This window comes from Mobula hypostoma, chromosome 23, assembly GCF_963921235.1.
Source record: "Mobula hypostoma chromosome 23, sMobHyp1.1, whole genome shotgun sequence".
Lineage (NCBI taxonomy): Eukaryota > Metazoa > Chordata > Chondrichthyes > Myliobatiformes > Myliobatidae > Mobula > Mobula hypostoma.
In genome coordinates this window covers 22,525,754-22,552,340 of record NC_086119.1, presented here as the reverse complement: position 1 = coordinate 22,552,340, position 26,587 = coordinate 22,525,754, and positions in this window count along the sequence as shown.

The window sequence follows — 26,587 nt, the reverse complement described above, 5'->3', positions numbered from 1 at the left end:
AGCACAAAGCTAGTTTGTTCAGGAGCCCTGTAGTCTCCAGGGTGATCATGTAAAGTATGTGATGGGTCTTTTGTCTATGTGATTCAAGGGTCTGCTTCAGGCCCAGTTTTTCAAAATGGCTCCTAGCACAGCACAATTTACAAGGAAGCATCCTCAAGATCTTAGCAGCCAAGCCTATGGTTCTTAAGGACTGTGCCAGAGATTGTGGCACAGATGTAAGAGCACAACTTTATATTGGATTGAATGGGATTGCTCTCCTGATTCCACATTAAAACAGCATACTTCTACCCAGCATCTCTTCAGCCCCTCAGAGACTGATTAGCTGTCTCCAAGGCAGTAACTGGCATCTGAAGTTCGCTTGTGAAACACACAGCAGTTCATTGTTGACCAGTTTTCCACAGTCTGGCATTTGTCCTTTATGCATGTGTAAAATCCAGTGTATCTGGACTGCACTCAGATTAGCTCTGCTCTAACCTTAAGGCTTTGACAACAAAGATCATGATTCATACTTCACTGCAATCCCTGTTAAAATTTTCACCATCAAACGATGGAAGAAAAGAATCATATATTGAAAACATAATGAAAGTAACTTACATTGTCTTAAATCTTAACCAGGGTACAGTGAAACAAAGAAAATTGAACAAATTTTATTGAACCCACAAAGAATAATGACAAAGGTACAATATTTAGTCCTGTTTCATTAATTAACTAAAGGAGTTGTGTGCTATAAATCTTATGTATTTAGTGGTTCTGTCTCACGAAGTTCATTTTCCAGCTGGTTTAATTTAATAAGTTTTCAATAGAGCATCGTTCCACTTCAGGACCAGTTCTATTATGGAAGATTCATCTTTTATCAAACATTCTGGGCAGTTGAAATTGTGTCCCTAACGTGCTAACACTTTTATTCTAGAAGCAAACACGTTTAATTCTTGATTGAGTACTGGGTCTGATCAATCTAGCCAACTATGTTACCTCAACTACTTAAGTTACTCTAAGCTGTTCCTTCAGTTGGATACCAGGATAAGGGCTACATAACTAACATTTTTACGCATCTTTCATGACCTCTGAATATTCCAATGTGCTTTACAGGTATGTGGGCAGAGTTACGATGGTACTAGACAATGACTTCTTCAAGCTCATCTGCAGAAACGTTTTAATTTCTACCTTTAATGTCTTTTTTGGGTTTTCAAGGTGGATGGGGTTCTGTTGAAGACCCTGACCTAGAGCTGCGCTAAAACTTTGGTTCTTCATGATGTTGGTTCTTGCTCTCAAGGCTCACCATCTGGCCATTTGTCGATATCCTAAGGATGCGGCCTAGAAGACAAGTGCACCTTCAGGGTTCCAAGGTTTTGTGGCCCTGGGAATGAGCCACCGACAGAAGCGCTGCGGGAGTAAACGAAATATCGGGAACAGCTGATTAGCTGTCGAGGGTTCTGAACTCGGACGCTCTCTCTCATTGGTGGGGGAAGAGTTTGTTGCCAATTCTCGGGTCAGAGAACTCAGATAAAAAAGTGACATGAGAGACTTTAACACTCAAGTCTTTTTGCTTAAGTCTCCCCTCTCACTGAATGACACCTCTCTGCCCCTTTATTATGAGAGAGAGAGAGCCTGTAGTATGTAGAATTGTTGGGTGAACCATCAGTTTTTGTTGTACTGCAGATCATGGTCTTTCTTGGGGGGTTTGCTATTGCTTGCTTGGTGGCTGGTGTGTACTGATGCTTTTTTTTTTGCTGAAGTTAGTGGAGGAGGGGGGAGTAGTGGGAGCTTTGGGTTCTAAAGTTTTTCCTGTTACTCATTCTATGGGGCATTCTTCTGTTTTCATGGATGTCTGCGAAGAACCAAAATTTCAAGCTGTATATTTTATACATTCTCTGGTATTAAATGGAACTATTGTACTATTGAAGTATTTTGGAAGCGTTACAAGTATTACTGTGATGCAGGGTAAGGTGGTAGTTGCTATTGTCCAAGGTATGGTCTAACAAACAGAAATACATGAATGATCAAATGAACTTTTTAAAGTGGGTTTAGTTGAGGGATAAATGTAGGTGTTGACAACAAAGATATGTCTTCTTTTTCTTCAAATGATGCCAAAGAGTTGTTAGTCCGTCAGCCAGTAGGGTTGGTGGGTACCATCTGAAGGGAATAATGCTCGGTGATTTTTGGCAAGCTATACATCTCTAGAGTTAGCAAATATGTGATAGCATTGCACCAGTGGTAGCTTTACGTGTGCTATCATGCATTTCTTAACACTACCCTAAAATAAGCATTTCTAAAAAGTGGCCAATATAACATACAACATATATATTCAACCTAGTAGTATTTTGTCATCAGTGATCCTTCAACATTGAAATTTCTCACAATGATAGCTGAATTTAAGCACTTTCCATCAAATGTTGTTACAAAATTCTGCATTGAAAACTCTGTAATTGGTGGCACTCGCAGTACAGTGCCCAATTTCAGTAGAGTGAATCATTTCATTTTCATACTTATCTTTAACAATTTCACTTTGGTTTGATTTTTTTTTAAATTATATGTACTTAAATGTCTTTAAATGTTTTAGTCAAAGCTTTCTAAATTTTTAAAATGCATTTAGTTATTGAATTGTTTGCGTGCTTCAATTTTTAAAGGTATCGAGTGTCAGGGGTATTAAAAGATTATTAAAATGAATCAGACACTCTGCAGCTACTAAAACTAGGGTGGGTTTTTGCCATCTATCGGGATTTCCCGGAGTGGTTTCACCTCTGTGCTGCTGGAGATCTAGCCTCTGTTCCGACCACCCCTTCCCCCAGAGTCCTATGCTCCAGTTCAGCAAGTGCTGCTCATCAATCTTCTTCCTTCCCTCAGAGAAAGTTCAATTCCATTAGAAGCTCCTCTGTCACAAGGGGGGTGCTGGGAACGGACCCAATGCAAGACACAGACACTGAAGTACAAGGAACAGGACTTGACTAGAGTAGGGACGTGACAGAATTCAGGCAAGGAGCAGGGACAAGAACGCAGAGTTGGGCTAGGGAAAGTGGGACCAGGAATAGGAACCATGGACCAGGAGACAAGGCTTGGTCTCCGAGCCCAAGACTGGACAAGGACCCAGAACCTGGGTCTTGCCGCAGGCTCGGACCCTGGAACCAGGCAAGGACATGACATGGCTTCAGGACAGGATGTGGCTGGGGTCTAGAGGCCTGAGCTTGGAGAAAAGACAAGGCCCGGACCCCAAGCCCAGACTGGACAAGGACCCAGAACCTGGGTCTTGCCTTGGGCTCAGACCCCAGAACCAGGCAAGTACATGACATGGCTCGAGGCTTGGGTCCTTGGAGCCTGGCTGCGGGAACACCCCCCCCCTCCCTCGGCACTCGGGTCCATGGAGCCTGGCTGCGGGACCCCCCCCCCGGCACTCAGGTCCTTGGGTCCTTGGAGCCTGGCTGCGGGACCCCCCCCCAGCACACGGGTCCTTGGAGCTCAAGCTTGGCTTGGGGTCTTGGAGCTTGGCATGGGGTCTGCATCTTGAAACACAGAGGCTGATAACTCAGAGACCGGAGCTGACAGACAGACTGGGAACTGAACATCAACATAGAGCCGGGACTTATCCTTCAACAAGCCAGGACTTATCGTTAACACAACACAAACATGAGACAGGACAGAACATAGATATTGAGCCGGGACTTATCCTACAACAAGCAGGGACTCAACTTCATCTCCACACCAAGGTGGGACAGGTCTCTCCATCAGGTAATGGCAGAACAGCTGAACTTACCCAACAGAAGCAAGGACAAGACAAGACAAGTCCCCCTGCAGGGCAATGACAAAATGGCCTGGCTTATACCACAGAGGTGAGGACAAAAAGAGACAAACACCATAGAAAAACAGACAGTTCCATCTCTGCTCTGGGAAGCTCCAAGTCTCAGTTCGGCCAGCAACCTCAGCTGGCTACAGAAACAGCCAGATCCCTACCTAGCTCAGAGTGGCTAGCAGCCACTCAGCTGGCCCAGGAAACAGCCAAATCCATACCACAAAGACCACTCCAATGAGCAACAACAAGGCTCCATGAAGCAGTCATCCTCCAACCAGGCCTAAAGATCACAAATGCTTTCACTAACCTTCCCTCAGCAGGTTGCTACAAGGAGGACTGATTGCAAGCCCAAAGATGGGAATCAGGTGCTTATGATTAAGTTAAACAAGGGACAGCAGGAAGACCCGGAGTCCTGAGTCCATGGACCGGATTGTGAACCGGAATGCAGACTCACAGACCGGACCATGACAACCTCAGCAAATGAAGCAGCCCATGCCTGCGTGCAGCAAGACCTACACCTCATTCTGGCATAAACATGACTTTCAATGGTATTATTATCTCTGAGTCTCTGCCATCAGCATCTGAGTGGACACCATTGACCAGAAGGTTATCTGAAGTAGTGACATAGACACCATGTTCACAACAACAGGTCAGAAACTGACTATTCTACCGAGAATGACTGATATCCTCATATATGATTCCATAGTAAGGGGAACAGACAGGAGGTTCTGTCAGCCTGATAGAGATACCCGCATGGTGTGTTGCCTCCCAGGTGCCAGGGTACGGGATGTCTCAGATCGGGTGCAGAGTATTCTGAAGGGAGAGGGTGAACAGCCAGAAGTCTTGGTACATGTTGGTACTGTTACGAGAATACACATAAAATTAAGGTGTTTGCTGGCCTGGGCTAGCATCAGTGGCATCAGCAGTTGGTCTGCCACCTGCCCTCAGGGGAAGGAGAGATAAGGAACAATGGAGCAGCGTCTGGAGATGTGTAATGAAGGGATGTGGGAGGAAGAGCTGTCTGGAGCGGCTCCCCCCTTTGAACCCTGAACTGTTTGAAGTGATGGACAGGCGATACCCCAGCAGGGGGATAAAAAGGGACAGGTTCGCTAAGACAGACTCACACGCCACCCGAGGTAACGAGACCCTGGAAGCGGTGCGCCTCTCACGAGTGATGAGAAGTACCGGACAACGCACAGGGTGGAAAGGTACGATCAGCGGGAACCCGGTGTGTGTCCGCCCTTGCCTGGGTGCCGGGTTCACTGCAGAGGATCGACCGCATCTGGAGGAGGGGTCACAGTCGGTGACCTCAGGTGACATCACCAAGGACCCGCCCAAATGCTGTTTGTGAGCCATCTCGCTGGTCTGTGAGTGAAGCTGTGCTGAATGATCAGTTGTTCCTATTCTATCTCTGTCTCTCTTCCCCACCTTGTCCATCGCCATGACAACGATTACTGCGAACTGAACTACTAAACTGGACTGAACTTTGAGTCATTTTGAAATTGGTCATTTACCCCTAGACAACGATAGAGCTTGATTGATGCTGTTATCTTAATTCTGTGCACATGTGTGTTTATCATCACTGAACGGTTGCATTTATTATCCTTTCGATTACTGTGTTGCTTGTTTCTTTAATAAAACTTTCTTAGTTCTAGTACTCCAGACTCCAACTGAGTGATCCATTTCTGCTGGTTTGGCAACCCAGTTACGGGGTACGTAACAGTACCAATGACATAGGTAGAAAAATGGAGGAGGTCCTGAAGAGAGAATTCAGTGAGTTGGGTAGGAAGCTGAAAAGCAGGACCTCCAGGGTAGTAATCTCGGGATTGCTGCCTGTGCCATGTGCTAACGAGTGCAAGAATAGCATGATCAGGCACATTAATTCGTGGCTGAGAGAGTGGTGTAGGGGCCAGGGCTTCGGGTTCCTGGATCATTGGGGCATCTTCTGGATGATAGAAAGGACAGGCAGGAGATGAGGCGTAATCACAGCCAGTGGGAGGAGTTACAGGGCAATAGAGGCGTGGTGCAGTTACAACAGAAAGCAACAAATACTGGACTGAAAGTGTTATATCTGAATGCATGCAGCATAAGAAATAAAATGGACGATCTTGAAATTTAGCTACAGATTGGCAAGTATGACGTTGTGGCCATCTCTGAAACTTGGCTAAAGGATGGCTGCCATTGGGAGCTGAACGCCCAAGGATATATGTGTATCGGAAAGACAGGTTAGTATGCAGAGGAGGTGGTGTGGCCCTGCGTATAAGGAATAATATTAAATCATTAGAAAGGGATGACATAGGATCAGAAGGTGTAGAGTTTCTATGGGTTGAGTTAAGAAATGGCAAGGGTAAAAGGACCCTAATGGCAGTTGTATACAGGCCTCCAAACAGCAGCAGGGGTGTGGATTTCAAATTACAGCAGGAGATAGAAAAGGCATATCAGAAGGGCAAAGTCATGATAATCGTTGGGGATTTTAACATGAAAGTGGATTGGGAAAACTAGGATAGTACTGGACCTCAAGAGAGAGAATTTGTAGAATGTCTAAGGGATGGCTTTTTAGAACAACTTGTTGTTGAGCTCACTAGGGGATCAGCTGTGCTGGATTGGTTGTTGTGCAATGATCGGGACGTGACAAGAGAGCTTAAGGTTAAGGAACCCTTGGGGAACACTGATCACGATATGATCGAGTTCACTTTGAAATTTGAGAAGGAGGAACTAAATTCCAATGTGTCAATATTTCAGTGGAATAAAGGAAATGACAATGGCATGAGAGGGGAACTGGCCAAGGGTGACTGGAAAGGGACACTAGCAGGAAGGACAGCAAAGCAGCAATGGCTGGAGTTTCTGTGAAAAGTGAGGGAAGTGCACGACAGATATATTCCAAATAAGAAGAAATTTTCAAATGTAAGATGGACACCACCGTGGCTGACAAGTGAAGTCAGAGCCACAGTAAAGCAAAAGAGAGGGCATACAAGGAAGCCAAAGCTGGTGGCAAGATAGAGGATTGGGAAGCTTTTAAAAACTTGCAGAAGGAAACTAAGATGGTCATTAGAAAGGAAAAGATGAATTATGAAAGGAAGCTGGCGAGTAATATCAAAAAAGATACTAAAAGCTTTTTTAAGTATATAAAGGGTAAAAGAGAGTTGAGGGTAGATATAGTACCAATAGAGAATGACACTGGAGATATTATTATGAGAGACGAAGAGATGGTAGAGGAACTGAATGTGCATTTTGCATCAGTCTTCACAGTGGAAGACATCTGCAGTATAATAGACATTCAAGAGTGTCAGGGAAGTGAAGTATGTGCAGTGAAAATTACGACTTAGAAGGTGCTCAGGAAGCTTAATGATCTGAGGACGGATGAATCTCCTGGACCCGATGGAATGCACCCTCATGTTCTGAAGGAAGTAGCCGGAGAGATTGCGGAGGCATTAACGATGATTTTTCAAGAAATTATTGATTCTGGCATTGTACCGGATGACTGGAAAATTGCAAATGTTACTCTGCTATTTAAGATGGGTGGGAGGCAGCAGAACAGAAACTATAGGCCTGTTAGCCTGACATCAGTGGTTGGGAAGTTGTTGGAATCGATTGTTAGGGATGAGATTATGGAATACCTGGAGGCACTTGACAAGGTAGGCCAAAGCCAACATGATTTCCTGAAAGTAAAGTCCCGCCTGGCTAAACTATTGCAATTTTTTGAGGAAATTACAAGCAGGGTAGACAAAGGAGATATAGTAGATGTGGTGTACTTGGATTTTCAGAAGGTCATTGACAAGGTGCCGCACATGAGGCTGCTTAGAAAGATAAGAGCTCATGGAATTAGTGGGGAGTTACTAACATGGGTGGAGCACTGGCTGATCGGCAGCAAACAGAGAGTGGGAATAAAGGGATCCTATTCTGATTGGCTGCCTGTTACCAGTGGAGTTCCACAGGGGTCGGTGTTGGGATCGCAGCTTTTTATGAAGTATGTCAGTGATTTGGACTACGGGATTAATGGATTTGTGGCTAAATCTGCCAATGATACAAAGACAGGTGGAGGAGCGGGTAGTGTTAAGGAAACAGAAAGCCTGCAGAGACTTAGATAGTTTAGGGGAATAGGCAAAGAAGTGGCAAATGAAATACAATGTTAGAAAGTATATGGTCATACACTTTGGTGGAAGAAATAAATGGGCAGACTATTATTTAGATGGGGAGAGAATTCAAAATGCAGATATGCAAAGGGACTTGGGAGTCATTGTGCAGGATACCCGAAAGGTTAATCTCCAAGTTGAGTCGGTGGTGAAAAAGGCAAAAGTAATTTTGACATTCATTTCTAGAGGTATAGCATATAAGAGCAGGGATGTGATGTTGAGGCTCTATAAGGCACTTGCGAGACCACACTTGCAGTATTGGGTGCAGTTTTGGGCCCTTATTTTAGAAAGGATATACTGACATTGGAGTGGGTTCAGAGAAGATTCATGAGAATGATTCCAGGAATGAAAGGGTTACTATATGAGGAACATCTGGCTGCTCTTGGGCTGTATTCCCTGGAGTTCAGGAGAATGAGGGGGTGTCTCATAGAAACATTCCAAATGTTTAAAGGCCTAAGCAGATTAGTTATGGCAAAGTTATTTCCCATGGTAGGTGAGTCTAGGGCAAGAGGGCATGACTTCAGTCTTGAAGGGCATCCATTTAGAACAGAGATACAGAGGCATTACTTTAGTCAGAGGGTGGTAAATCTGTGGAATTTTTTGCCACGAGCAGCTGTGGAGGCCAAGTTATTGGGTGCATTTAAGGCAGAGATAGATACGTTCTTGATTAGCCAAGGCATCAAAGGGTATGGGGAGAAGGCAGGGGAGTGGGGATAACTGGAAGAATTGGATCAGTCCATGATTGAATAGTGGAGCAGATCTCAATGGGCCGAATGGCCTGCTTCTGCTCCTATATCTTATGGTCTTATGGTCTTATGAAAGGCTTTCCACCATTTACAAGGTGCAGGTCAGGAGCATGATTGAATAGTCTCTGCCTGGCTGGATGTGTGCCACACAAGCAACTTTAAGAAGCTTAACACCATCAAAGACTGACAAAACACTTCTATCACTCTATCCACCACCCTAAATACTTATTCACTCCACCATTGCCCCACAGTAGTTTCAGTGTGTTCCATCTACAAAAAAAAACACCTCAGCGCTTTTTTGCCCAGGGTTCAGTCATCATCTCCCAAACACTTGCCCTCTCCTAGCAAGACGGATAAGAACAGGAGACATGTGGGAACACCACCATTTGCAAGCTCCCCTTCAAGCTTTGCACCGTTCTGACTTGAAAATATGTCATCAGTGTGTCTGGAGCTAAATGCTCCCCAACAACATTGTGACGTACCTTCACCAGAAGGACTTCAAGTAGGCAGTTCGCCACCATCTTCTCAAAGATAACTAGGGATGAGGAATAAAAGTGGGCCTAGCCAGTGACATCCAGATCCCCAAAGTGAATATGCTTTCTACATCTGGAATGGGGATGTGAAGATGGAGGGCAGTGATTCAGGGTGTTGGGACCAGGTCAACAAGATCTGAACCATTAACAATTTAGTTAAATATTTCCATTGACAAATGGTTTCATGCGCAAATCACTAAAATTATATGAGGGTAAAAACTAGTTTAGGTCTGTTTACAAGTCTTCAATGTGTGTCAAACCCCAAAGATCCTATTGTTATCCTTATATTTCCATGAGCTGATGACATTAATCCTCATTAATCCTTGATCCCTATTTTGAAAAATAATAAATATGACTCTACATTTGTCAGAATCAACTTGTTTTCTAAAAAATGTGTCAAGCATACAATTGAAGGATATGAAAAATAAGTTAACTTTACCACTTTTAGAATCTTGTTTTGAAGAGTGGTTTCTCTCTCGGCAAAGTAAACATCTCGTCATCTAATCTCACCACCTCTTTTCTCAGAGCAGAAGCTTTCCATAAGACCACAAGACATAGGAAAATAATTAGGCCATTAGGGCCATCATGTCTGGCCTACCATTCCATCATGGCTGATTTATTAACCTCTCAACATCATTCTCCTGCCTTCTCCCCTTAATCTTTGACACTTTTACTAATCAAGAACCAATCAGTCTCCACTTTAAATATACCCAATTACTTGGCCTCCACAGCCATCTGTGACAATGAATTTCACAGATTCATCACTCCCTGTTCCTTCTCATCTCTGTTCTAAAGCAATGTCCTTTTAATCTGAGGCTGTGCCCTCTGGTCCTAGGTTTCCTCTCTATCGGAGATATCGTCCCCACGTCCGCTCCATTTAGGTATTTCAATATTCAGTAGGATTCAACGAGATCCCCCTTGTTCTTCTAAACCCCAATGAGTACACGCACAGAGACATCAAATGTTAACCCTTTCATTCCTGGGCTCATTCTTAAGAATCTCCTCTGAATCCTCCCCAATGCCAGCATATCTTTTCTTAGGTAAGGGGCCCAAAACTGCTCACAATACCCAAGTGTTGTCTGACCAATGCTTATAAAGCCTGAATTACATCTATTCTATTCTGTCCCATTTACTGCAGCTATTTTATATGATTGATGATGCTTTTAGTAAATCTTAATAGCAGACTGGCTTCCACCAGAATACAGCTAAGTTATTTTGATCCCAGTATGAATTCCTCCCGAGTAAATATTTGATTGTTTAATTTCAGTAATTTATTCCAATAATGGAGTGAGAAAAAACGTCACTTTAAAATTCTTTCCTGTATCATCATGATTTACACTGTGGGCTTAATGCACAGTTAATGCACAATTACCTGTATGAATGTATGATTTCACAAGTTTAACAAGTACAATAGATTGCAAGCTATCCGGATTAGATTGTCACTCTCTATCTTAAAAACACCCAGCAGTTTCCTTTTGCTGTGTCACTTCTAACATCATGAAGAATTTTCAATCTAGGGTGACTCTTTTTAAGTAGAGATATTTCAAAAGGAAGTGAAAAAAATATGTGCTCACCCTCAAGAATATAAATGCGAGGAGGGGTTGTTAGGTTAAATCAAAATATAGCTACTAGATGATGTAAGCTGGTAAGTAAAGACTTGCAGGGCCAAAGAATAAAGCAAAAAAAGAAAGAAGAGGGCTCCAGTTTAGAGGAAATGACTCACAAAAACAGCCGAAAGAATCTTGATTGAACACAGAGAGAAAGAGTTTGTGGAACATTCTAATTACAATGTAGGAGGAAGAAGTAAAGTTATATGCTCACTTCTAATGGGGCAAGACCAACGTTCTACAAAAAAAAACCACACACCAATTTAACTAGGCAAACCATATTAAATTTAATACTTCCAAGGCTACATAAGATATTTGCAGAGATCCAGGCATAAGGAAGCATGGATCCAGGCAAAAGTGGAATCTTGGGATCATGCATATTGATAAAAGAGCAAACCTCAAAGCAATTCCCATTTTGTAAAATTTCCTTATTTACTTTACTCATTAGTCCATTGCTTCTGATGAGCAAGCAGCTAGTACACCAATCAAAATAGAAAATGCACTTCATGTAAATCTGTAAATCTGTTTGATGTATTTGATGCAAATGTGTTATTTTGTCATAATGGCGCAGTTGATGGATTTCTCACAAATCTCTGCCGGCAAGAAGTGAACCATTGTTCAAGCTCCATTTTATGGCTTCTGCTCCATTTGCTCCAGAACTCTGTCCATTTTCAGATGAACTGCCAATCACTGTATAAATACTGCCTCCAGTATGTGCAAGGTAATTTCCAAATAATTGTAACAAATCTGCACAAGTGGGGAGGTTTATATATAAAAAAAAGCACATGAGCGGAATATCAATTTTGTCATCCTATCACTCACTAAAATACTGCTGATATTCATTGCCTCCCGAAATGAATATAAAGGATGTGCTCAGAATGTTACTTAGCAGGGATTTAAAAAAAAATATATCCTAGCCATTGAAATGTGAACCTATATACAGGGGAGTCTAAACAAATAGTTCATGTACACTCAAAGCTGCCTGCATTGATTGCTATTTATACTTACACTATGAATTAAATACAGCAACTAACTGGATCATTAAATGAACAGAGAGATGCAGGTCAATAATCATTTTCACTTTAAACAGCTGTTGATGAAAAGAATAATATATGAAGTGAAAGGACCCCCAAAAAACTCATCTTATTACATATGCTTCATAGAACATAGAACATAGAATAGTACAGCACAGTACAGGCCCTTCGGCCCACAATGTTGTGCTGACCCTCAAACCCTGCCTCCCATATAAGCCCCCACCTTAAATTCCTCCATATATTGGTCTAGTAGTCTCTTAAACTTCACTAGTGTATCTGCCTCCACCACTGACTCAGGCAGTGCATTCCACGCACCAACCACTCTCTGAATAAAAAACCTTCCTCTAATATCCCCCTTGAACTACCCACCCCTTACCTTAAAGCCATGTCCTCTTGAATTGAGCAGTAGTGCCCTGGGGAAGAGGCGCTGGCTATCCACTCTATCTATTCCTCTTATTATCTTATACACCCCTTTCATGTCTCCTCTCATCCTCCTTCTCTCCAAAGAGTAAAGCCCTAGTTCCCTTAATCTCAGATCATAATCCATACTCTCTAAACCAGGCAGCATCCTGGTAAATCTACTCTGTACCCTTTCCAATGCTTCCACATCCTTCCTATAGTGAGGTGACCAGAACTGGACACAGTACTCCAAGTGTGGCCTAACCAGAGTTTTATAGAGCTGCATCATTACATCGCGACTCTTGAACTCTATTCCTCGACTTATGAAAGCTAACACCCCATAAGCTTTCTTAACTACCCTATCCACCTGTGAGGCAACTTTCAGGGATCTGTGGACATGTACCCCCAGATCCCTCTGTTCCTCCACACTACCAAGTATCCTGCCATTTACTTTGTACTCTGCCTTGGAGTTTGTCCTTCCAAAGTGTACCACCTCACACTTCTCCGGGTTGAACTCTATCTGCCATTTCTCAGCCCACTTCTGCATCCTATCAATGTCTCTCTGCAATCTTTGACAATCCTCTACAATATCTACAACACCACCAACCTTTGTGTCGTCTGCAAACTTGCCAACCCACCCTTCTACCCCCACATCCAGGTCGTTAATAAAAATCACGAAAAGTAGAGGTCCCAGAACCGATCCTTGTGGGACACCACTAGTCACAATCCTCCAATCCGAATATACTCCCTCCACCACCACCCTCTGCCTTCTGCAGGCAAACCAATTCTGAATCCACGTGGCCAAACTTCCCTGGATCCCATGCCTTCTAACTTTCTGAATAAGCCTACTGTACGGAATTTTGTCAAATGCCTTACTAAAATCCATATAGATCACATCTACTGCACTACCCTCATTTATATGCCTGGTCACCTCCTCAAAGAACTCTATCAGGCTTGCTAGACACGATCTGCCCTTCGCAAAGCCATGCTGACTGTCCCTGATCAGACCATGATTCTCTAAATGCCTATAGATCCTATCTCTAAGAATCTTTGCCAACAGCTTTCCCACCACAGACGTAAGGCTCACTGGTCTATAATTACCCAGACTATCCCTACTACCTTTTTTGAACAAGGGGACAACATTTGCCTCCCTCCAATCCTTCAGTACCATTCCCGTGGACAACGAGTACATAAAGATCCTAGCCAGAGGCTCAGCAATCTCTTCTCTCACCTCATGGAGCAGCCTGGGGAATATTCCGTCAGGCCCCGGGGACTTACCTGTCCTAATGTATTTTAACAACTCCAACACCTCCTCTCCCTTAATATCAACATGCTCCAGAGCATCAACCTCACTCATATTGTCCTCACCATCATCAAGTTCCCTCTCATTGGTGAATACCGAAGAGAAGTATTCATCGAGGACCTCGCTCACTTCCACAGCCTCCAGGCACATCTTCACACCTTTATCTCTAATCGGTCCTACTTTCACTCCTGTCATCCTTTTGTTCTTCACATAATTGAAGAATGCCTTGGGGTTTTCCTTTACCCTACTCGCCAAGGCCTTCTCATGCCCCCTTCTTGCTCTTCTCAGCCCCTTCTTAAGCTCCTTTCTTGCTTCCCTATATTCCTCAATAGACTCATCTGATCCTTGCTTCCTAAACCTCATGTATGCTGCCTTCTTCCACCTGACTAGATTTTCCACCTCACTTGTCGCCCATGGTTCCTTCACCCTACCATTCTTTATCTTCCTCACCGGGACAAATTTATCCCTAACATCCCGCAAGAGACCTCTAACCATTGACCACATGTCCATAGTACATTTCCCTGCAAAAACATCATCCCAATTCACACCCGCAAGTTCTAGCCTTATAGCCTCATAATTTGCCTTTCCCCAATTAAAAATGTTCCTGTCCTCTCTGATTCTATCCTTTTCCATGATAATGCTAAAGGCCAGGGAGCGGTGGTCACTGTCCCCCAGATACTCACCCACTGAGAGATCTGTGACCTGACCCGGTTCATTACCTAGTACTAGATCTAGTATGGCATTCCTCCTGGTCGGCCTGTCCACATACAGTGACAGGAATCTGTCCTGGAAACACTTAACAAACTCTGCCCCATCTAAACCCTTGGAAAAGCTTGGAAAAGAAGGAACTCTCTCCATGTATATCCCTAGAAGGTTACTATCAATGGTGTATGCAAATTAATATAAATGTATTTGCATTGTAGCAATTAATCAATGTACCTTAGCCCGCTTCCTGCTTCAGCACATCTAAAGGACACATTCCTTTACCAATATAAATACTAGTTTTTCCAGCCTGTAATAGCTATCTACATGTTGGTAAGTGGTCAGACTTCAACCAACTAGCCAAATTTCCTGGCAACTGTCATAGCTGATATCAGAAGCATCTGGCGGGGAGGTGACTTAAGTATTCCCTAATGTGATTTTAATATCGATTTTCTTTAGTGAAGGTGGGGGATGACAGTTCAAGAAAACAGAACATTTATCTATTGTAAGCAACCTCTGCGAGCTCTTTTGTCACATGCAGCATGCAAGAAGCTCCTCCCTCCTGTTCAACAGGAAATATTAACCTACATCAAAACCTGCAAGAAAATGAATCTCAAGGTGGTGCTTGGTGACATATGCATACTTTGATAATAAATTTACTTTCAACTTGAACTTTGAAAGCAAACTTTTCTTCCATGTTTACTTCAGAACTATGATGCAAATCAAATGTTTTCCTGGAAGTCCACTGACACATTCCAACAACTATTCCCTACCTTCTCTGCTACTGAAAACGAAAGCGCTTCCTCTCCTCCCTGGTTCTGACAAACGGTCTCGGACCTGTTTCTCTTCACATTGATGATGTGTGACTTGCTGAACGTTTCCAGCATTTTCTGGTGGGTTTTGCCCTGCTAAGTTTTCAATTTTAAATGAAATTTAGAACTGAGCACAAATTTGAAACTGCCGGAGCAGAAATATGAATTTAAACTCTCTGAATTATTGAATCGGGTATCTTGCTTTCTAATCTAGTAATACAACTGTGGTAATACTGCACCCAATGCCATATTCATTCCAGAAGATACTTTATTTACTCAAGATAACTATTTCTGGTAACCAGAGTAAATGACTTAGTTTATGGTTGAGTGGTCAGCCTCTGTTTTCCCTTTCTTTGCTCCTACATTTAATACTCACACGTACATCCATGATGGAGCTCATTTAGTCATAGTCATACTTTATTGATCCCGGGGGGAATTGGTTTTCGTTACAGTTGCACCATAAATAATAAATAGTTAAATAGTAATATGTAAATTATGCCAGTAAATTATGAAATAAGTCCAAGACCAGCCTATTGGCTCAGGGTGTCTGACCCTTCAAGGGAGGAGTTGTAAAGTTTGATGGTCACAGGCAGGAATGACTTCCTATGACGCTCTGTGTTGCATCTCGGTGGAATGAGTCTCTGGCTGAATGTACTCCTGTGCCCAACCAGTACATTATGTAGTGGATGGGAGACATTGACCAAGATGGCATGCAACTTAGACAGCATCCTCTTTTCAAACACCACCGTGAGAGAGTCCAGTTCCATCCCCACAACATCACTGGCCTTACGAATGAGTTTGTTGATTCTGTTGGTGTCTGCTATCCTCAGCCTGCTGCCCCAGCACACAACAGCAAATATGATAGCACTGGCCGGATTTCAAACCCAAAGTGCATCATCTCAGATTGCCTGGAATGCTTTTCTTGAAGTACATCTTCAGCTCACTAACCTTTAATCCTTGCTTGATATTTCTCCATGAGGCTTAAGCCGCAGTTTATTACCTGGAGCATCAGACATGATGTCAGAAGAACTCAACATGTCAGGCGGCAACTCTAAGGATTTCAGATGCTGGATTCGGGAACGACAAAAAAATGTTCCGGATTCCAGCAACTGCAATCTGTTCTTTCGGCTGTTTATTACCTATTGGTTGTCATTGATTTGTTCCTCACAAACACTGCGCTACTCCATGGATATTAGTTACATCCCGTGTTCTGAGTGGCAAGGGGTCAAGTTTCCTGTTTGTTCAAAGGGACTGCAAACTTGTCCAGGTGAGACAAAAGTTTGGAAAGTGCGGCAACAATCAGTATATATTTCTTCAGAGAAACTCATGTTTGGCTTGTGACTATGCATTTAGTGTATCCTGCATGGATTTAGACAAGGCTTTTGACAAAGTCCATCAGAGCAGGCTGTTTAGATAAAGCAAAATTCCCACAGGATCCAGAGGAGAAAAACTAATTTGATCCAAAACTGGCTCAGTAGGAGGCAGCAAAGGGAGTTTTTGTTATCAAAGTATGTTACCAATGCATTCTACAGGGCTCAGATCCTTACTTAAGAATTAAAATCATTTTTAACTACTGCATGATAAAGAAGTTTTCTGATGATAAAAAAGAAATTAATATGTGGTTGTGACAGATAAGCTTTAGATAGTAGGAAGATATGGATAGTCTGGTCAGTTACATGGAAAAATGGCAAATGTAATTTAATCCAAAGAAATATGAAGCATCCAAGGTGATCAAATCCGAGGGAACTACAATAAATGAGATGCTTTTGAGTTGTGCAGAGGTAGGGGCAATCCTGGGAGTATACCTCCACATATATTCAAAGGTAGAAGAATATCAATAAGTAGGTCAGAAAGGCAAATGGGCCATTTTCATTAAACAGCCAAGAATGGAATATAAGAGTAGCAAGTTATGTTAGAACGTAGTCTGCAACACTTGTGGTGTTGCCTCTTGTGAATTGTGTATCATTCAGGTCACCATGTTACAGGAATGGTGTAATTGTACTGAAGACGGGCAGAGGAAATGCGCTAGATGTTTCCAGGACTGCAAAAGTGTAGCTAAGAGGAGAGATTAAATAAGATTGTGTTGTTCCCTTTGGAACAGAGGAGACTAAAGGGAGACTTAATTGAAGTGTATAAAATTACAATTAATCTGGGCAAAATAGATAAGAGAATCAGTTCCTGGTTTTCAAGATTCTGGATCGTTTTCCATTATTTCCAGTGCACAAATGTAAAGGAGAACGAAATGAGTATTACTCCAGATCCGATGCAGCACCAAAAAACACAATGAGATAAAGAACATAATAATAAAAGAAACATAATAAATACATACGATAGCTATATACTTAATGTAGGTTGATTGTATGTGCATAAAGTAATGTTAGTTACAGGAGTGTCTGTACGTAAGATGACTGACAGGAAAAGATAACGTAGTGGGGGTGGGAGAGTGGAGAATTGGAAGTTTTGATCAGCCTCACTGCTTGAGGAAAGTAATTGTTTTTGATTCTGATGTTCCTGGTGCGGGTGCTACATAGCCTCCTCCCTGATGGGAGTGGGACCAACACTCCATGAGCAGGGAGGGTAGGATGCTTCATGATATTGCTGGCCTTTTCTTTGGCACCTTTCTGTATCTAAAGTAGGTGTTTGATGGCAGGTAGGCTGGTGCTAATGATACATTGGGCATTTAGCAAAAAAGGCTAAAAACTGGAGGCATAGATTTAATGTGATTAGTCAAACAATTCAAAGGGAGATGATAGAATATTATTTCAACAGTTGCGTTAGGGGTCTGGACTCACTGCCATAAAGGGTTTTGAGGCATAACCTCGCAGCAAGTTCATAACGTACTTGGATGAGTTTTTAAACAATTGTAACCTGGAGGATCACAGATCCAGTATTTGAAGGTAGATGTAACCCGTGCAGTGTGTTTTTTATACTAGCACAGTCACACAGAAGTTAATCAAAGAAGGAAGATCTTTTAAACAAACAAGCAAAGAAATCTGCAGCACAAGTTGCTGCATTTCTCCTTGGTTTCATAATTAAATCAGACACTTTCAATATTAATGATCTTCTGCACTTGAAGAACCTAGCTCTTTTGTCAGCTTCACTCACTGCTTATTCTCCTCTTTCTATAACCATTTCCCACCATGTTTCGCTCAGTAATTTTGTCTGTCCTTAATCACCTTGTAAAGAAACTATTACACATAATCATCCACTCTCTCTTGAAGCATCCAAGCTATGGCCTAATTATAAACTATATTTTGATAAGCTTATGTGGAAGTTTAGATCCCTGCAACAGAATGACTGCATGGAATATAAATTTTAATCAGCTTGCCCAACTCATCAGTCCTCACAATAATCTTCCAGGTATGAAGGCAGAGGCTATCGTTGGATTAATTTCCCAGGTTTTCCCTTGCCTTCTTACAGGAGATTAACCCTTTAATAGCTCTTCTGTATCGGTACGCTCTTTGAATGATCCTTCGACTAGCTTAAGAACAAAATAATAATCATAGAGTCCTGGTACTTGGAATCGTGTTTATCCAAATGAGCACTCTTTTAAATCTTCCCTCTCACAGCTTCACTTCGTATTTATACTGATATCAATAAGAATTATAGTGGAAGAATTTTACAGTTTCTCTCACCCATTGTGCTAATTACAAAGTAGATTTGATAAGCCCCCTCAGAAACTTTTATACTTTCACATAATTACACACTAATTTTTCATGCATCAGTGCTTTTAAATGTGTTGTCATCTGAACAGCAAGGCCCCAGAGCTCCTGAGCACAAAGCAGATAGCAGCTCTGATAATGGCTGTGCTCAGGACTGTCTGGAAGAAGTGGGCCATCAAGAGGTCAAATATGGTACCACATGCATGCTGACCCACATATACACAAAAAAAATGTGATCGCAAAGTTAATTCAATTTTTCTTCGATTCATGTTTTTGAAGGGTAGTTAACATAATGATGTCTGAATGACATATGTTTTCCTGCAATTATAAAGTCAGCTTGGTAATCACTGTACTTATTTTTTGGTAATCTGGGTCCATAGGTGTTGTGGTCAACAATCAACCTTTTGAAACATGATTGAAATGTTTAGATCAAGAAATTGAAGCATTCACAACTAAAATACATGGTCCAGATGTAGTGACTTGACCCAAAACATTGACTCTCTATTTTCTTCCACAAATGCTTTCTGATTACTGCCTTTTGATCTGCTACAATACCAGAGAGGGGAAAGCCTGCCTCTGCACCCGGAGAATTTTGCCAAAGTTTTCTACATTTTGGATATGGACTTGGACTATAGCGCTTTATTTTTTGGTCTTATAGTACTTCTTGTATCCTGTGTTTTTTGCCCAATCTGCTGTACCAGATAACCCTGTGATCGCTGTCTCAGAGGTCAATGTTAGGCTGTCTTCAAAGAGAGTGAAGCCTTGTAAAGCGGAAGGTCCCAATGGAGTACCTGGTAAGGCTCTGAAAACCTGTGCCAACCAACTGGCAGGTGTATTCAAGGACATTTTCAACCACTCATTGCTACGGGCGGAAGTTCCTACTTGCTTCAAAAAGGCAACAATTATACCAGTGCCTAAGAAGAATAATGTGAGCTGCCTTAATGACTATTGCCTGGTAGCACTCACATCAACAGTGATGAAACGCTTTGAGAGGACGGTCATGACAAGACTGAACTCCTGCCTCCTGCCTCAGCAAGGACCTGGACACATTGCAATTTGCCTATCGACGCAATAAGTCAATGGCAGACGCAAACACAAACACCTACGTCAGGGTGCTGTTCATTGACTAAAGCTCAGCATTTAATACCATCATTCCCACAGTCCTGCAGATTTCCCACAAGTTGCAGACCCTGGGCCACTGTACCTTCCTCTGCAATTAGATCCTCAACTTCCTTACTGGAAAACCACAATCTGTGCAGATTGGTGATAACATATCCTCCTCGCTGATGATCGACACTGGTGCACCTCAGGGGTGTGTGCTTAGCCCACTGCTCTACTCTCTATCTACCCATGACTGTGTGGCTAGGCATAGTTCAAATACCATCCATAAATTTGCTGATGATACAGCCATTGCTGGTAGAATCTCAGGAGCTGATGAAAGAGCGTGCAGGAGCAAGATATGCCAACTAGTGGAGTGGTGTTGCAGCAACAAACTGGCACTCAACATCAATAAGATGAGAAAACTGATTGTGAACTTCTGGAAGGGTAAGACAAAGGAACACATACCAATCCTCATAGAGGAATTAGAAGTGGAGAGAGTGAGCAGTTTCAAGTTCCTGGGTGTCAAGATCTCTGAGGATCTAACCTAGTCCCAACTTATCGATGCAGTTATAAATAAGGCAAGACAGCAGCTATACCTCATTGGGAGTTTGAAGAGATTTGGTATGTCCACAACACACTCAAAAATTTCTATAGATGTACCATGGAGAGCATTCTGACAGGCTGCATCACTGCCTGGTATGCAGGGGTGCTACTACACAGGACCAAAAGAAGCTGCAGAGGGTTGTAAATTTAGTCGGCTCCATCTTGGGTACTAGCCTACAAAGTACCCAGGATATCTTCAGGGACCGGCGTCTCAGAAAGGCAGCATCCATCATTAAGGACCTCCAGCCCTTTTCTCATTGTTACCATCAGGTAGGAGGTACAGATCCTTAATGGACATTGAACCCTTGGACACTGCCTCCCTTTTTAGTATATATTATTTCTGGTTTTTGCACAATTTTTAATCTATTTGTAATGCCCTGGGAAAGGGTTCACTGCTAATGTAATGGTTTCTCTGCAGCAGCAGTGTTCTTGGGCTATAACGAGAGATAATGGGGGCTTTGGAATGTGTGGCATCCCATGAGGGGAGTGGTTTTCTTTCTTGTGTGCCGAAGGCTGTCTTCCCCTAAATTAGTGCCGCTGGCCGAACCTGAGTGTTACAGTTGTGGGGGCTCATCTGCGATTGATTTCGTTGGATGCTATGTGATTGCCCTGAGCAATGAACCACTGGGTTGTGTGTTTTAAGTCTGCACTAGTATGGATGCTGCCAGGGTGGAGTGGTGTTGTTCATCGACAGGAGTTACTGGTAACTAACACGTGTGTGTTGAGTGGGGTAGGTTTTTGTACTTTGGTTGAATTGTTAATTTGCTTGTTAAGTACCGTTAAAATTGTGGGGCAGAGGTTTGATAAAACGACGGGTGCAGCCCTTGTTTTACTGCAAACTAGCATTGATGTAGCGGCAGCAGAGAGGGCCAAATCACAAGTAGATCTTCCCGTAGTTGGGGGCAGAAATTTCAAGGGCAGGGTTCAATTGTTTCTGAGGAGTGAGGGGAAGGAGTGGTAAGATTTGGAATGTCTAATTAGTCCCCGTCCCCCAGGGAAAAGTGAGAATTCTGAGTTAGTATCCGCCCTTACCTCTCTGGCAAATACATGGAAAAGTGCTCAGGTCCATAGTCCCAGCTATGGTAGGCTCCGCCTATTCTCTGGAATAACTCCCACCCATAAAGGGGAAGAGGAGTATGAGACTTGGGCGGAGCAGACCTCGCAGTTGTTAGATGAGTGGCAGTGCTCTGAAGACGTAAAGTGACAGAGATTTGTTGAGAGTTTGAGTGGGCGGGCTGCTGACTTTGTGAGAGCCGTCAGGTCCCAGTATCCCCTAGCAAATACAGCCAATTACATGGAAAATGCCTTTGGCAGGACAGGAAGCCCAATGGAGCTTATGGCGGGGTTTCAGAATGTGCGTCAGGAGAAGGGGAAGAAGCTTTCTGCCTACATCTTTTGGCTAGAGAGGCAGCTAAATTGCTTGCGGCACAGAGGGGCCATTCAGGCACCTGAGGTGGATAAGTTAAGAATGGACCAGATAGCAAAGGGCGCCCAGTCCGAAGACCTAATCGTTTGGGGTCTCCGACTGTCTCGTAAGACATGTCTCCCTGCCTCATTTGTTGAACTGATCAGAGAAGTACAAAAGGAGGAGAATGCATTGGAGGCGCGGGAGGCCTCCGTCATCAGGGTCCCCTGTGGTGAAGTGGCCACGGATGGCCTGCCCCGGGGAGTGGTTGAGAAGATTGTGGCAGAGTAGATAACTGAGATGTCCCAGTTGTTATCAACGGGTGTGACTCCCCCCCCCATATGATGAAGCTGATAGGGAGCTATCTGTGGACAGCCTGGGTTGCAGCGGGATCCTGCAAGGGATGAAGCGAAGCTTAGCGAAGGGACAGAGGGGTCCGAGTTGCAGGTGGGCACGAGTGATGGCTGGGGAAGGCCTCGCCAGATGGACCAGAAGTATTCCCAGCAGTGTCAGAACATGAGGAGCTAGATGAGGGGGTACGGAGGTCTCACAGAATCGGGGGACCACCGGATAGGCAGGCCTATGGAGCACCGGTGGAAAAGAGTGTGGCCTCTACCGCTTTGGGGAGCTATGTCAGCCTTTTACACCTGGGTTGGACTTGTGTTTTTCAGGAAGGGTTGGCAAGTTATCTCAAAGTCATGAGGGAAGAGTGTAACGCCCTGGGAAGGTTTTCACTGCTAATGTAATGGGTTCTCTGCAGCAGCATTGTGTTTGGGTTATGTCTAGAGATAACGTGCTTTGGAATGTGCGGCGTCCCATGAGGGGAGTGGCTTGCTCTCTTGTGTGCCCAAGAGTGAGGGATGCGCAGGCTTTTGTTCAGGAGAAGATGGAGAGAGACGATGCCAGAATGGGGAAATTGTAGACTGCAGAACTAAGCACACTTGGAATGGGGTCGAGAGTCGACGACGGCCGGGGTGGAAATTGATGGAGAACGAACAGACGGGAAAACAGAGAGCACCAACGTGCGCATTGGACTGTTTCATGAAAATGGGCCCTTTTTCTTTTTGTTTTCTTTTCTAACCCTATAGTCAAATTAAGAATTATAAAGCTCAATCGTTTAATTGCATATTGTGTACTGTTTGTTATTTCATGTTTGTGTACTGATTTGTAACAGGGAAACACATCACGCAGCATCTACCCAAACAAGATTTCTCAAGTTTGGCCAGGCCAGAGGCTGTCTCACCCTAGATTAACGCCGCTCGCCGAACCTGAGGGTTACATATTCAATATACATATATTGTAATTGATTTACTTATTTATTTACTACTATTATTTTATTTTGTTTGTTTTTTCTTCTATACTCTGTATTACGTATTGTATCGAACTGCTGCTGCTAAGTTAACAAATTTCACGTCACATGCCGGTGATGATAAACCTGATTCTGATCGTTCTCATTTTTTGTGTATGTGGGAGTGGGGGGGGTTGGATTTTTAGAGGTTGATGTGCCTGCTCCATTTTGTTTGTATTTTTTGTGTGGGAGGAGGGATTTGGGGGTTGATTTGCCCTTTTTCTTCTTTTCTTTCTTGGTTTCACGGATACCCAGAGAAGAAGTATTTCAGAGTTTCATAATAAATGAACCTTTGGACCTTTGATCTGCTGAATTCCTCCAGCTTCTTGATCTTTCGCTCCAGATTTCAGCAGCTGCAGTTTCCCATGTCTTCCTACACACTCACCACTCTCTGTGTGAAAAACTTAGCCCTGACATCCCCTCTGTACCTACTTTCAAGCACCTTAAAACTATGCCCCTTGTGTTAGCCATTTCAGCCCTGGGAAAAAGCCTCTGGCTATCCACACGATCAATGCCTCTCATCATCTTGTACACCTCTATCAAGTCACCTCTCATCCTCCATCGATCCAAGGAAAACTCAGCCTATTCTCATAACACACGCTCTCCATTTTAATAACAATCATGTTACTGAAAAGCTTGACCTTATACTTCCCTACTTTGAACACAATTGGCCAGGTTCTCACCCATTTGCCCATCTGGATCTCCATAAAAAGGCACAGTGTATGCACTATCAAATATTTTGACAGACCATTAGCTACTGGTCTTTTCAGAACTTGTGTTATGAAGAACCTCACAGTGAATTAATAGATAATTTATCGAAAGCTTCTAGTGGATAAAGAATTGCCATCATGTCTATAGATCAAAGGGTTTGTATCAAGCCCTATAAAAATGTTTGAGTACTTGTGATCCTATAGGGAACAGTCTCAGGGAATTTTTTTTAACTGTTCTACTGACAAGCTAAATGTAGGTATTGGGGAAGTTAGATTAGATTATGAAGACACGCAGTCCTCTTTTATTGTCATTTAGTAATGACCTTTGGGTTTGCAGCACACAATACATAAAAAGGGTGAGGATCAGAATGGTTGAGCCATCTAAACCTGGATACACTAACTTTAACTAAATTTGTTGTCTTTATGAGGAATCTAACATAGAAAAACAGCAATGTCATGCCTTGATGTGGCTTCCAATGTCAGGTTTAGTAATAAGGAACAGTTATGGTCCTGCCAAGAGTAGGTAGTGTCACTCGTACATTGACATCCGGTTGACAGAATTGTCCTTGGACCAGAAGGGCAAAGCCTTCACTTGCTAGTTCCTCCTGAAGCCCAATTAGCTTCTCTTAAGCTTATAAGTTAAGTTGGTTCTCTAAATTTGGAGGGTAAAAACAGTCACTGTGTAAGATAGAAAGAGATTTGTTAGCACAGAGTTTATGTTTTTTTGGTATGCTTAGCATAATTTTCAACTTTGGACTAATAATGATTAAATCTGATCAGGAATAGAAGATAAATAATTGTCACAGAGGGAAAACTTAAGTAAAATAGTGTAATTATACAAAAATACAAGTACTTCTTGTTAAATTAAGTGCTGAGTGCAATTATTCAAGTAACAGTGGATAAGTATTTGGTCTTTTATTCATTAGATCTTCACTTCATTAGCCACAAAGCCTGTCACTGGTGATAGCAGTCAATAATTAAGTTGGATAAATGGATAAGGTTTAATGCTACAAACACATGCTGTTGAAATATTCCAGTCAAAGACAAGTTCTGGATGTTGCTATGTGTGATAACTAATTAAAAGGAAAATTGCTCATTGCAGTTGTAAATAGAAGCCAATGGTAAAGAACTTCTAACTTTATCTCTCTTTGCTTTCAGGGTTCAAGTTCTTACTTAATAAAGGTCTGAATCGTGTTTCTGATTGATAAAATAAAAATGAATACTGGGAGTGCTTACCGAGAGGTTAAGATTATCGTACAAGAAATGTATGGTAAATCACCTTTGGAATTGAGCATCAGTGTATTCAGGGCAAATTTAATCACTGATCTTCCCTAATACCTTCTAATGAACTTAGCTCTCAGCATTAACTATAGGTCTTATCAGCATCCATTCAGCAGTCTGAAAACTAATACTAAAGGTGAAGTCCAGACTGCATCAACAAAATTATTTTTAAAAATTGCATGCAGTAAATGTACAAATAGCTGAAGAAGCAGAGTCCTGACACCAATAACTTTAATTATTCTCACCTTAAAACAAATTAGTGTGAGAATATTTGATTGTCCCAGACTTTGCATGTGTTTCTTCACAAAAATGCCACTTCACCTTACCTTCATGTTATTTTTAAACCTACAGTGAGTGCCAATTTTCAGCCATTTCACTTCCATTTCCTTCAATTAATCCTCACAAGGATACCAGACAAAAGAACCATCTGAATTAGGATGTCATCATTTTCAGTATTACCAGAAACCTGACATTTAGTTCTTGAATGTCATCTTAACAATTGCATTTTTTTTTTTGTTTTTACCATACTTTAAGGAAATAATAGTGCAAGATTGCAAGATTTAACAAATAATGTAGAACTCTATTTTTGAACATTATGCTGGTGTTCAATACAATTCATTTTCAAGTTTAATTGTCATTCAACCATACATGAATACTCATGAATGCAGTCAAATGAAATAGCGTCACTACAGGGTCAAGGTGTAGAATGCCTTTGTGTATGTAATTCTCATAGGTTATGCCATAGTCTTCTTATATTGTGCTAACTAATGGTGAATTAAAACTGGACAGAACTGTGGACAAAAAGGTCTATTTCCATGCTAAGCAATTTTCTGTCTCTATGTAAAAGGAAGTGTGATCATCCACTGAATTCATTTTACACCGCCATGTAATTCAATACGTCCTTACCCCAATCTATCTCCTTCCTCATTGATGCGCATAACATCTCCAGAAGAAGCAGAAGTCTTGCAGATCTATTTGCAAACAAATTTAAATATTTGCCTGAGATGAATCTTTAACATTTCCATTGAAATTCACCCTTCATTTAATACCAAGAATTAATTAACCCAAATTTTGCTCATTGCAGAGATTTGAATAATATCACAATTTGCAGCAGTGAGTACCTATTAAGATGTGAAATTTACAGGAAAGACAGAAGTTCCTGAATTATTTGTTCATATTTGAATCATTGGTAAACATAATGCATACTAATAACTTATTGACATACATTGGAGATTACGAAGGTCCATAGAACATAGAATATAGAATAGTACAGCACAGTACAGGCCCTTCGGCCCACAATGTTGTGCCGACCCTAAAACCCTGCCTCCCATATAACCCCCCACCTTAAATTCCTCCATGATGAAGCTCACCTGCAGCATGAGAAATCACATTAATTTGATTAACACTTGCATAACTTAAGTATA